At 38.7% G+C, this 10,181-nt stretch overlaps 1 long non-coding RNA gene across 3 annotated transcripts; it reads left to right on the top strand.

The window, feature by feature from the left end:
* The first annotated feature begins 5,081 nt into the window (after positions 1–5,081).
* Positions 5,082–7,914, top strand: LOC110878343. Of its 3 annotated transcripts, none has more exons than XR_002557838.2 (8): positions 5,082–5,540; positions 5,632–5,668; positions 5,761–5,924; positions 6,309–6,392; positions 6,476–6,596; positions 7,331–7,364; positions 7,461–7,515; positions 7,628–7,914. It is a non-coding gene; the product is annotated as an uncharacterized LOC110878343 (long non-coding RNA). The 3 variants fall into 3 exon arrangements; XR_002557844.2 differs by having other exon boundaries at positions 5,102–5,540; positions 6,483–6,596; XR_002557842.2 differs by lacking the exon at positions 5,632–5,668 and having other exon boundaries at positions 5,112–5,540.
* Positions 7,915–10,181: the final 2,267 nt, after the last annotated feature.

Here is a 10,181-nt window from a genome sequence, read left to right as displayed (position 1 = left end):
CCTGGGAGGACTTAAAGTACTCATAACGTTCAGCAATGCGAAAGATATGGAACAGTTAGCAAGTAAGAAAGATGAACGTTGGAAGGAATGGTTCCACACAATGGGGGTTTGGAAAGGCCAGTTACTACCATACCAGAGAATAGCTTGGTTGAAGATTCGAGGGGTACCGATTCAGTTATGGATGAGCGAAGTTATGAACGTAATTGCAGGTAAATATGGGAGAGTTATCCAAAACTCGGAAGCTGACAAGTTTGATCTAAACTTACAATTTGACGTAGTAGGTATAGTGGTCGACCATGGCTCCTGCATTAACGAAACATTCCAAATACAATGGAAGGAACAATCATGCAAAGTATGGGTGTCGGAATTCGAGAAAGGATGGATCCCTGAATGTATCAATAGTAGGAGAACAATTATTAGAGAGCCAGAAAAGATATCAGATGAAAATGTGCACGAAAATGAAGAGAACGAGATCGGGAATTCCTCGAACAGCTCACCGGAAAAAATGGTGGTTGAAAATATGAATAACTCGCCGGAAAAGAGAGAAGATCAAACGTCGGAAACCCTAGAAGTGGAAGAGACAAACGAAAGGTTGAACGAGCAAAGGGAAGCGGAAAAGGTTGACGGCGAGAAATCCATGGGAAACGAGGTAGCATTTAATAAGGTAAGTGATTCCAATGTGTCAGGAATAAACGAACAATCAAAGCAGGGGGACAAAAGTCAAGGTGGTGGGAATAACCAAGGTAGTGATGTTGGGCCAGACGTATGTGGGCCAGATAATACACAAGAGACTGGGCCAGCAAATACCCAACGGAAAAAAAGGAAAAGGAATAATATTGCAAAAATGAAGGCCCAAATCTTAAAACCCAACTCTAAAATTAACAAGGGGAAGGTTCCAGATCTGAATATAGAGGTGCCAGATGCAGCGACATTACATCACCGTCAAAAGTTTCCGATAAAAATAAAAAGAAAAAGTAGAAAGAACGTGAGGGTACAGGAGTTATATGAAGAAATATTTAATGATGGCGTAGGTGGTTCGGTACCGGAAGATGGTTTTAATTCTGAATGGGAGGAGGACTCGAGATCAGGGGAAACTCTGGTTGAGGAGACACAAGTAGAATTACCGGTAAATCAACAGCAGCAAATGGGAATAAATGAAGAGATCAACAAGATGAAGGCGATTGGGGAAAAGATTCAAATCGAGCTCGAAGGAAAGGAAGATTTAATCAGGAAAGCGATCGAAGAAGAACAGGTGGAAGTGGGTTTACAATGAATTTTGGGACTTATAATATTAAAGGGGCAGGAGGGGTGGGGAAAGCAAAGGCAGTAAGAGGGGTGATATCGAAGTACGGGTTAAATTTCATAGCGATACAGGAGACACAGTTCAGCGAATTACCGGAAAGGATTATCAGAAGATTTTGGGATAACACAGCAGTAGATTATGTAAAGGTAAACGCAAACGGAAGATCCGGGGGTTTGATATCGATGTGGAGCACGGGAACTTTCAAAAAAGAAATGGAGGTGACTAAACAAAATTTCATATTAGTAAGAGGTAAAGTAACAGGAGAACAAGAAGATATGGTGGTGGTTAATGTTTATGCTCCGTCAAATCTAAGCGGTAGAAGACAGTTGTGGAACGAGTTACTGGAACTGAAGCAAACAGTACAAGGAAAATGGATTATACTAGGAGATTTTAACGAGGTACGTTACCCCGAGGACAGATTTAATTCCCAATTTGATGCGGGGGGAGCTTTATGTTTTAATAATTTCATTATGAATGCCGGGTTACAAGAGTATAATATGGGAGGGAGGAGATTCACATACATGTCAGGAGACGGTAGGAAACTAAGTAAAATTGATAGAGTTCTAGTTTGTGGAGAGTTTATAATGAGATGGCCGGATGCAACTTTACTGGCTCTGAACAGAGATGTGTCGGATCATTGCCCATTGGTGCTAACAACTATCGCTAATAGTTTTGGACCAACTCCCTTTCGGGTATTCCATAGCTGGATGGAGGTCGACGGGTTTGATGAAGCAATCAAAAAAGGGTTAGAGGTACAATGTGAATCAAATTTCAAAGATGAGTGCATGGCGATCAAACTCAAAGCTATAAAGGAAGAACTGAAAAAGTGGAGAAAAAGTGAAAAAGCGAAAGAAGAAGAACAGTTAGCAATTGCAAATGAGAACATTCAGAAAATAGAGTCAGAGGCGGAACTGAGGCCGCTCACGGAACAGGAAATCGGAAATTGGCAAGAGTATAAGAAAGTGATAAAAGACTGGCAAGTGGCAAAAACAAAGGATCTGATTCAACAATCAAGAGTAAAATGGATTGCTTTGGGTGATGAAAACTCAACGTTTTTTCACGCAGTGGTAAATAGCCACAAGGTTAGGAACAAAGTGAATGGGTTATGGATTGATGGGGTTTGGGTCACAGATGCAAATGCGATTAAGGAGAGCTTTAAGTTAGCTTTCAAGGAGAAATTCAAGGAACCGATTCACTCAAGACCGAAGATAGGCATGGGAGGTTTTAAGAGGCTGACGGACGATGAGAGCTCAAAATTAGTAGAACAATTCAAGGAAGAGGAAGTAAGGAAAGCAGTATGGGAGTGCGGCGGTGAGAAGGCCCCGGGCCCAGATGGAATAACGTTTTCAGTAATTAAAAAATATTGGGAAGAGATGAAGCCGACGATCATGGGGGTGATGCAACAATTTTTTGTTCACGGTTCGATTCATCATTCTTGCAGCTCATCTTTTATCGCTCTTATTCCTAAGGTAAATGATCCGCTAGTGTTTTCTGATTTTCGCCCCATCTCGTTAATTGGGGTAGTAAACAAAATTATATCAAAGGTACTAGCTAATCGGGTGAAACTAGTTATAAATAGTGTTGTTTCAAACTCCCAATCGGCTTTTATATCGGGTAGAAACATTATAGATGGACCGCTTATAATTAATGAGTTGGTTGGGTGGGCGAAAAAAACAAAGAAAGAAATTTTTGTGTTCAAGGCGGATATCGAAAAGGCCTATGATACGTTAAACTGGAAATTCCTTATTTCTGTTTTAACACATATGGGCTTTCCGTCGAAGTGGAAAAATTGGGTTTTGGGGTTACTTTATTGTGGGAGAGGTTCAATCTTGATAAACGGGGCACCAACCGGAGAATTCCAATACAAAAGAGGATTGAGACAAGGGGATCCTCTTTCCCCGTTTCTCTTTATAATGGCAATGGAGGCATTGCATGTAATGATGGTGAATGCCAAAGAAGCGGGTCTATTCGTGGGAGTAAAACTACCAAGGAATGAGATAACAATAACTCACCTATTATTTGCGGACGACTCTATTTTCATGGGCGAATGGGAGGATAGTAATATACAAAATTTGAGAAGGATACTAAGATGTTTCTACCTAGTATCCGGACTAAAAGTTAACTCAAAGAAAAGTCAGATATTCGGGGTAGGGGTTGGCGAAGAAGAGATCGTCTCTAAGGCGAATAGTTTTGGGTTCAAACCGGGTAAATTTCCATTCACGTATCTGGGATTGAAGGTAGGAGCTAACATGAACCGGATACATAACTGGAAGGAAGTGATAGATACTTTCAACAGGAGGTTATCAAGTTGGAAAGCAAAGTTGTTATCTTTCGCGGGTAGGGCGATTTTGGTGAAATCGGTACTCGGTTCGTTACCAAACTATTTTCTTTCATTGTATAAGTGCCCGATTGCAGTAATAAAAATCTTAGAAGGTATAAGGAGAAAATTCCTTTGGGGGGGAAATAGCACGAACAGAAAAATGAGGTGGATAAAATGGGAAAAGATAGTAGCATCTAAAAAGTTTGGGGGGCTGGGTATAGGGAGCATAAGGGATTTAAACCTAGCGTTGTTGGTTAAATGGTGGTGGAGACTAAAATCGGAACCGAATCAGTTATGGGTTAAAGTTATAAACTCAATCCATAAAAACAAAAAAAGAATCACAAGTGTACCTGTCAAAGCGGAGCACACAGGGGCCTGGAAAACGATAGTGGAAGTTAGAAAAGACATGATGAAAAGGGGGGTTGTAATTGAAAAAAATCTCATAAGCAAAGTTGGCGTTGGGGATAAAACAATGTTCTGGATCGATGTATGGATTGGCGATGTGGCATTAAGAGAAAGGTTTCCGTTGCTTTACGATATAGTAAAAAATAAAAGAGCTATCGTTGAAGCATGTTACAAACGATATAATGGGGGCATCATATGGGATTGGGCTTGGAATAGAGTCCCGGCAACAGAAGACGAAAGGCTGCAAGCTGCCGAGCTAAAGGGTGTACTACAACAATTCAGGGTAACGGAAGTTAGCGATAAATGGGTTTGGGTCGGGGATAAAGATATGGGCTTCTCGGTGAAAAGCGTTCGGAAAACTTTAGAAAAAGATATAGATTTAAATGTTGTAGCGGATAATTACTTCTGGAACAATTGGGCAGCACAAAAATGTAGCATGTTCGTGTGGAGAGCTTTGAAAGGGAGGATTCCGACCGTAACCCAGCTAAGAGAAAGAGGAGTGCCGATTGCATCTGACTTATGCAGAATGTGCAACCGTCAGCAAGAGACACCGGATCACGTGCTAGTAAACTGCAGAGAAGTAAAAGAGGTATGGAATCAAATCGGTTCATGGGTCAAAGCCCCTTCAATCGTGCAGCAGGATACTTTAGGGGAGATTTTCAACGTACTTGAGGAACAAAGCTGGCCGAAGAAAAGGAAAAAGGCAGTACATGCTATCTTCGTATTGACAACATGGATCATATGGAAGAAACGGAATGAAAAAATATTTCATGGGAGATCCGGTGAATTGTTCAAAATAATAGAAGAAATAAAAGAAGAATCGTTTATATGGATGAAACACAAATCAAAGGTACAAATACCTTCTTGGGAGAGTTGGGTATATTTTTCTTGGTTTGGATAGTTAAAGTTTTTAGTTGCTGTAAGGTGTAGAATGTGCAATCCTGCAAATTTTGATGTATCTGTTTGGCTATCATAGCTCCTTGCTATGGGCCGGTTTTTGATTTAATGAATAAAAGTCCCGTGCTGCTTGTCAAAAAAAAAAAAAATATGCCCTAAAACACAAGCCCGCCAATCTGATCCTCATTACCCCAATTTCCCCCTTTTGATTTTCCCCAAACTTCACAAGCCCGCCAATCTGATCCTCATTACCCCCCCAATTTCTTCCCCTTTTCCCCAATTCGTGACACACCGTCACCAGCTGCTACTCCCCTCGATTGCACTACCTCCCTCGTCGCACCACCTCTGCCGTAGCTGTCCCACCTCCACCATCACCGACACACACTGCCACCTTGGGAGAGAGAGAGATTGACGACGATGGTGGCGAATCTCCGCCCTATTCATCACCACACTGCCACCTTGACCATCGCCCAACCCCCAGCGCACCTCCCCCGCCAACCCCTCGAAAACACCACTTTAAACCCCCAAATTGTCAGAGATTTTTGATTCAAGAAGCAAAAACTCATCTCCTATGGGCTCCAAGCAACCTGGCTTCGATGACGACGCAAGCCCCGGGTTCGTCTTCAGTTTATTTATTAATATTATTATTTTTACATTTAATTGATGATATAGGCTTGAAATTTGTTTGTTTAATTGTTACATGAAGATTTTAATCGGTGGTTTAGCAAAGGATACTACCATAGGTTAGTGTTTAGTTGTGTGTGTTTGTGTAGTTATGACAGTGCCATTGTTTGTATCATTGATTTGAAGTGTTTATTTGTTTAATTTTGTATAGGTACCTTAGTTAACTATTTTACAAAGTATGGAGACCTGATGGATTTGGTTATCATGAAAGATCGATAGACTGGTCGTCTAAGGGGCTTTGGGTTTATTAAGTATGCGGATCCTTCGGTTGTTGACACTGTTATTGCTGAGACAAATGTTATTAATGGGAAACAAGTAAGTTTTTTTTTAGGTTATCATGGTTATGAATGAGGAATTTGACTGTAACTATTTTCATATCTAATGCATGTTTTGTTAGCATAGTTGACTGATTACATGTTATGTGGTACTACATTGATTAAAACCTAAAATAGCGGCTAATTTATTAGCTATTAAAATGTGAAGTTGTTATCGGGCCTTTATAGATAACTATTTTTATTTCTTAAATTTTAACTACCTTATCACTATTACTAAACACGAAATAGCGGGCGCTATCTATCGCGACGTAGCGTATAGGTACGTTGTCGTTACTTAGCAACTGACCATAGACAGGGTGCTGTTGTGTGGGGTGGTGCTTCTAGTTTTAATCAACTAATCCTGAAACTATGTTCTTAACTATAGGTCAAACTTATTGACTTCTCTCTTGGTGAGAAATCTTTGGTTACTTGCAGCAGTCATGAACCAAGCAACCCTCGCGACCCTCATGTGAGAACACCATTCTTTTATCCATTTTTAGTGATTATTATAATATTTATTCGTTAACGACTGTATGGATCACTAATGATCAGAGAGTAGTGCTTAATTTGATGCGAGAACTGGAAAAATAATGAAAGATTTCAACGAAAGGGCAGATGAGTTTGCGTTTGGAGAAACCGGCGGTTTCACTGGGGTTTCTTGGCCTGTTTTCAGGTAATGAATTAGTACGATTAAGCTAATTTATGTTGGACGTTACTGAAGAAATCCTTCCTGATGTCGGCATCTTTTAGATTCGATCTGTTGTGTCATAGATTTGGCTAGTCAAAAACAATGATACAGTAACTTTTTGTTATGATGCACAGGTTTGTTAAACTCATACACCATTTTTTGTAATATTATAAATATATGCTTTCTGTTTGATAGCTGCCAAATGTTAATTGAAAGAAATAGTACCCAAATTTAACAAATCTTTACATCACTTAATGTACCTTTAGTGAACTGATGTATTGATATGAATTAAGAGGTTTCTTGCCTTACATGATGGCTTTTATATCATTTAATGTATCTAATTTGTGTTTAAAAACCTGGCCCGACCCGACCCGAAACCGTTCTGACCCGTGCCCGTTCCGACCCGAACCTGTTTCGACCCGAACCAAAACAACCCTTTTTATAATTGACCTGTTTTGACCCATGTCCCGACCCAACCCAACCCGTTTACCAGGTCTAAGTGGAGCCCTTGTGGACATTAACTATCACTCTGTTGTTTATAAGTGTCAGTTGAGCTGTTGCATACCTGGCAGATCATATGGCTCACATATCCACATTTTATGGGGAAAACCATATAGATCTTTGTTTTTCTATATCATTGTATATCGTATGTGATAAGTTTGCTTTTTTATTAGTTATCTCTATGTTTTTTTTCATGTTGGGTGTAACTTTGGGCGAAGCTATGGGAAAGAGAAGTTGAGTCTGGAAAGACAGGTAAAACTAGTCGTTAGTATGTTAATTTCTTGATTTTTGAAGCATTAAATGCAAGACTGATTGTATAAAGTATCTGATGATTTTTTCTTCATGCAGATCTACTGAAATGCTGTTGATTTTTAGTCCTAAACCACTTAATATTGCTGTACAGGTATCCTGTTTACTATGATTCTACTGTTAGGTCTCAAACTTGTATAAATTCTTTGCTCAGGTTAAACGGGTTAAAATCGCCACTTCTAATTGTGAGCTTGTTCCTTATCCAGAATGGTAGCGATCATGACACGGGTTTGATGGCAGATGTTGGCAGTGATCAGGAAGATCATTCAGTTGCTGTAGCGAAGCACATAGAAGTTGCAGATAAATATGACGTCGGGGAATACGGTGACTTTCTTTCATCCAAGGTTTCATTTATTTGGTTGTTTTATGTTTGACTTAAACAAAAATTCGAACTAGTTAACTTTTATGTACTTTTATGTGTATACATGTACACATCAGTGGTTTCGTATGTATTCGGGAAAATTGGTTATAGCACTAAAATGTAATTTTTTTTTACTATTTTTCGACTTTTAGTGGCGACAAATGTCGCCGCTAAAGATAAACATGTCGTCGCTAAAAGTGAACAACCTTTAGCGGCGACATGTGGGACTTTTAGCGGCGACTTTTGTCGCCGCTAATGCTCCGTTTTCCTGTAGTGTTAAACGGGTTCACGGATGATGTAAATGGCTTGCTAATATACCTTTTATCATTCTGTTTAACATGTTTAAGAGGTTTGAATCTATTTGATTGTTGAGATTTTTTGGTTTAAGAACCTGGAAAAACAATTTTTTTTTAAATTTTATAGGACCTATAGAGACGACATGTTGTCTCTATAGGTGAAAATGTTTTTTTTTTTAATTTTTGAAAGTAAACCTATAGAGACGACATGTTGTCTCTATAGGTGAAAATGTTTTTAAAAGGAAATCCTATAGAGACGACATATTGTCTCTATAGGGTTAAATTTTTTTTTTTAATTTAAAAAAAAAAGCTTATAGAGACGACATGTCGTCTCTATAGGTGAAAATATTTTTAAAAAGAAAATTCTATAGAGACGACATGTCGTTTCTATAGGGTTTAAATGTTTTTTTTCAAAAAAGCTTATAGAGACGACATGTCGTCTCTAAAGGGCTTCAAAATATTTGAAGAAAATGTTTTTTTTTTATTTGGTAAATATTAATTAATTTTTTATTATTTTTTAGCAAATACTTATAGAGGCGACATGTCGCCTCTATAAACAATCTATAGCAAGGACACTTATAGAGACGACTTGGGTGACCTATAGGGACGGAGCTGTAGAAACAACATGTTGTAGAGACGACATGTCCTCTCTACAGGTTAAAAAGGCTTATAGAGAGGACATGTCCTCCCTACAGGCCAAAAAAATATCGTCCCTATAAGATCTTTTTCTTGTAGTGTAATTTCCATACTCTCTCTCTTGGTCACCGCACATCTTCAAACACAAGGTATGGTTACCGATCGGTGAGTGTGAGTCACCGATCCACTCACCGCTTCCTATACCCTCTACCCTGATATTTTTCAACTTATACGCGAAGTTGACTCGCATAACCTGCATACCCCCCCCCCCCTCGTGTATCAACTTATACTATTCCTATTTATGCATTAAGTTTAGACATCTATAAACTATTACTATATATAACTCATCGAAACACTGAGAGAAATAGATATTAATATGAATCGGTGGTATTTTACCCATGTCGGTGTTCCAAGCATAACGGAGCTCTTTTTTTTTTGAAACTTAAACTTCATTAACAACAAGCCGGCCCAAACCAGGCCGACCACACACTACAAACAAACAAAAGGAAAACTTACATATTTACAAATGAACACCACTCCTCCCAACCTATCCCCTTATGTTTCGACCTATTCGAGAACCATATATAGCCCAAAGCCTTTATCTCACTAAGAATGCTTTCTATCTTGATCGGACAATTAGAAAAATTCAGTTTATTCCTAGCTCTCCACAAACTCCAACACGCAATTATCATTATACCATGAACCGCGTCTTTCTTTTTTTCCGAAACTCTAAGATTCTTGTGAACATCAAGGAGGTCTTTAAGCGAGAACGCAAATATATCTGGGATTTTACACCACTTGCTAATACCGATCCAAACATTGGAAGCAACGAAACAGCCAATGAAGACGTGATCTGCGTTTTCTTCGGCAGCCAACGGAGCTCTTTAAAATCACAAGATCAATCGTTGCTTTGCTTCATGTTGTTTGTAATGGTGTTGTGGAACGCTATCAACTTATAAAAAAAATCAGACTATGACTAATGTTACTTCATTAAGTAATGTCGTAGGTTTTCATGACAATTGGAAAATGATGCAGCATACGTCTGGTTTGCTCATCTTATAAAATGTTTAGTTTTCATTCCTTGTTTTAATAAACAAGTAGTCTCTCTTAGGTTTACACACCTCTTAAATCCTTTACCAGCAAGGAAACTAGGAATGGCGGTCAAACTTTGTCTTAAAAAGTTAAACTACCTAACTGTTCATTCCAATGAACATGTTTGTGTTTTTTTTCTTTTTAAACATTTGATGTTGTCAATGTTGCTTATATCTTCTAGTCTTTTGCTAGGTTGAAAACATCTAGACACTCTTTTCATCATATTAATTTAGCAACCAATTTTAACAATATAATAGGGTGGCACTAGTGATTTATACATTGTCAAAATATCATTGTACAGACACATGGTAAAGTGATCAGTACTTTACTTGAAGTAATTTCTTCTTTCATTAAAACTGCAACACTTTTGAACCC

Source organism: Helianthus annuus, chromosome 1, assembly GCF_002127325.2.
Source record: "Helianthus annuus cultivar XRQ/B chromosome 1, HanXRQr2.0-SUNRISE, whole genome shotgun sequence".
In the NCBI taxonomy this organism is placed as follows: Eukaryota; Viridiplantae; Streptophyta; class Magnoliopsida; order Asterales; family Asteraceae; genus Helianthus; species Helianthus annuus.
The sequence above is the reverse complement of the archived record's forward strand: the minus strand, read 5'-3'. Positions and strand labels throughout refer to the sequence as shown.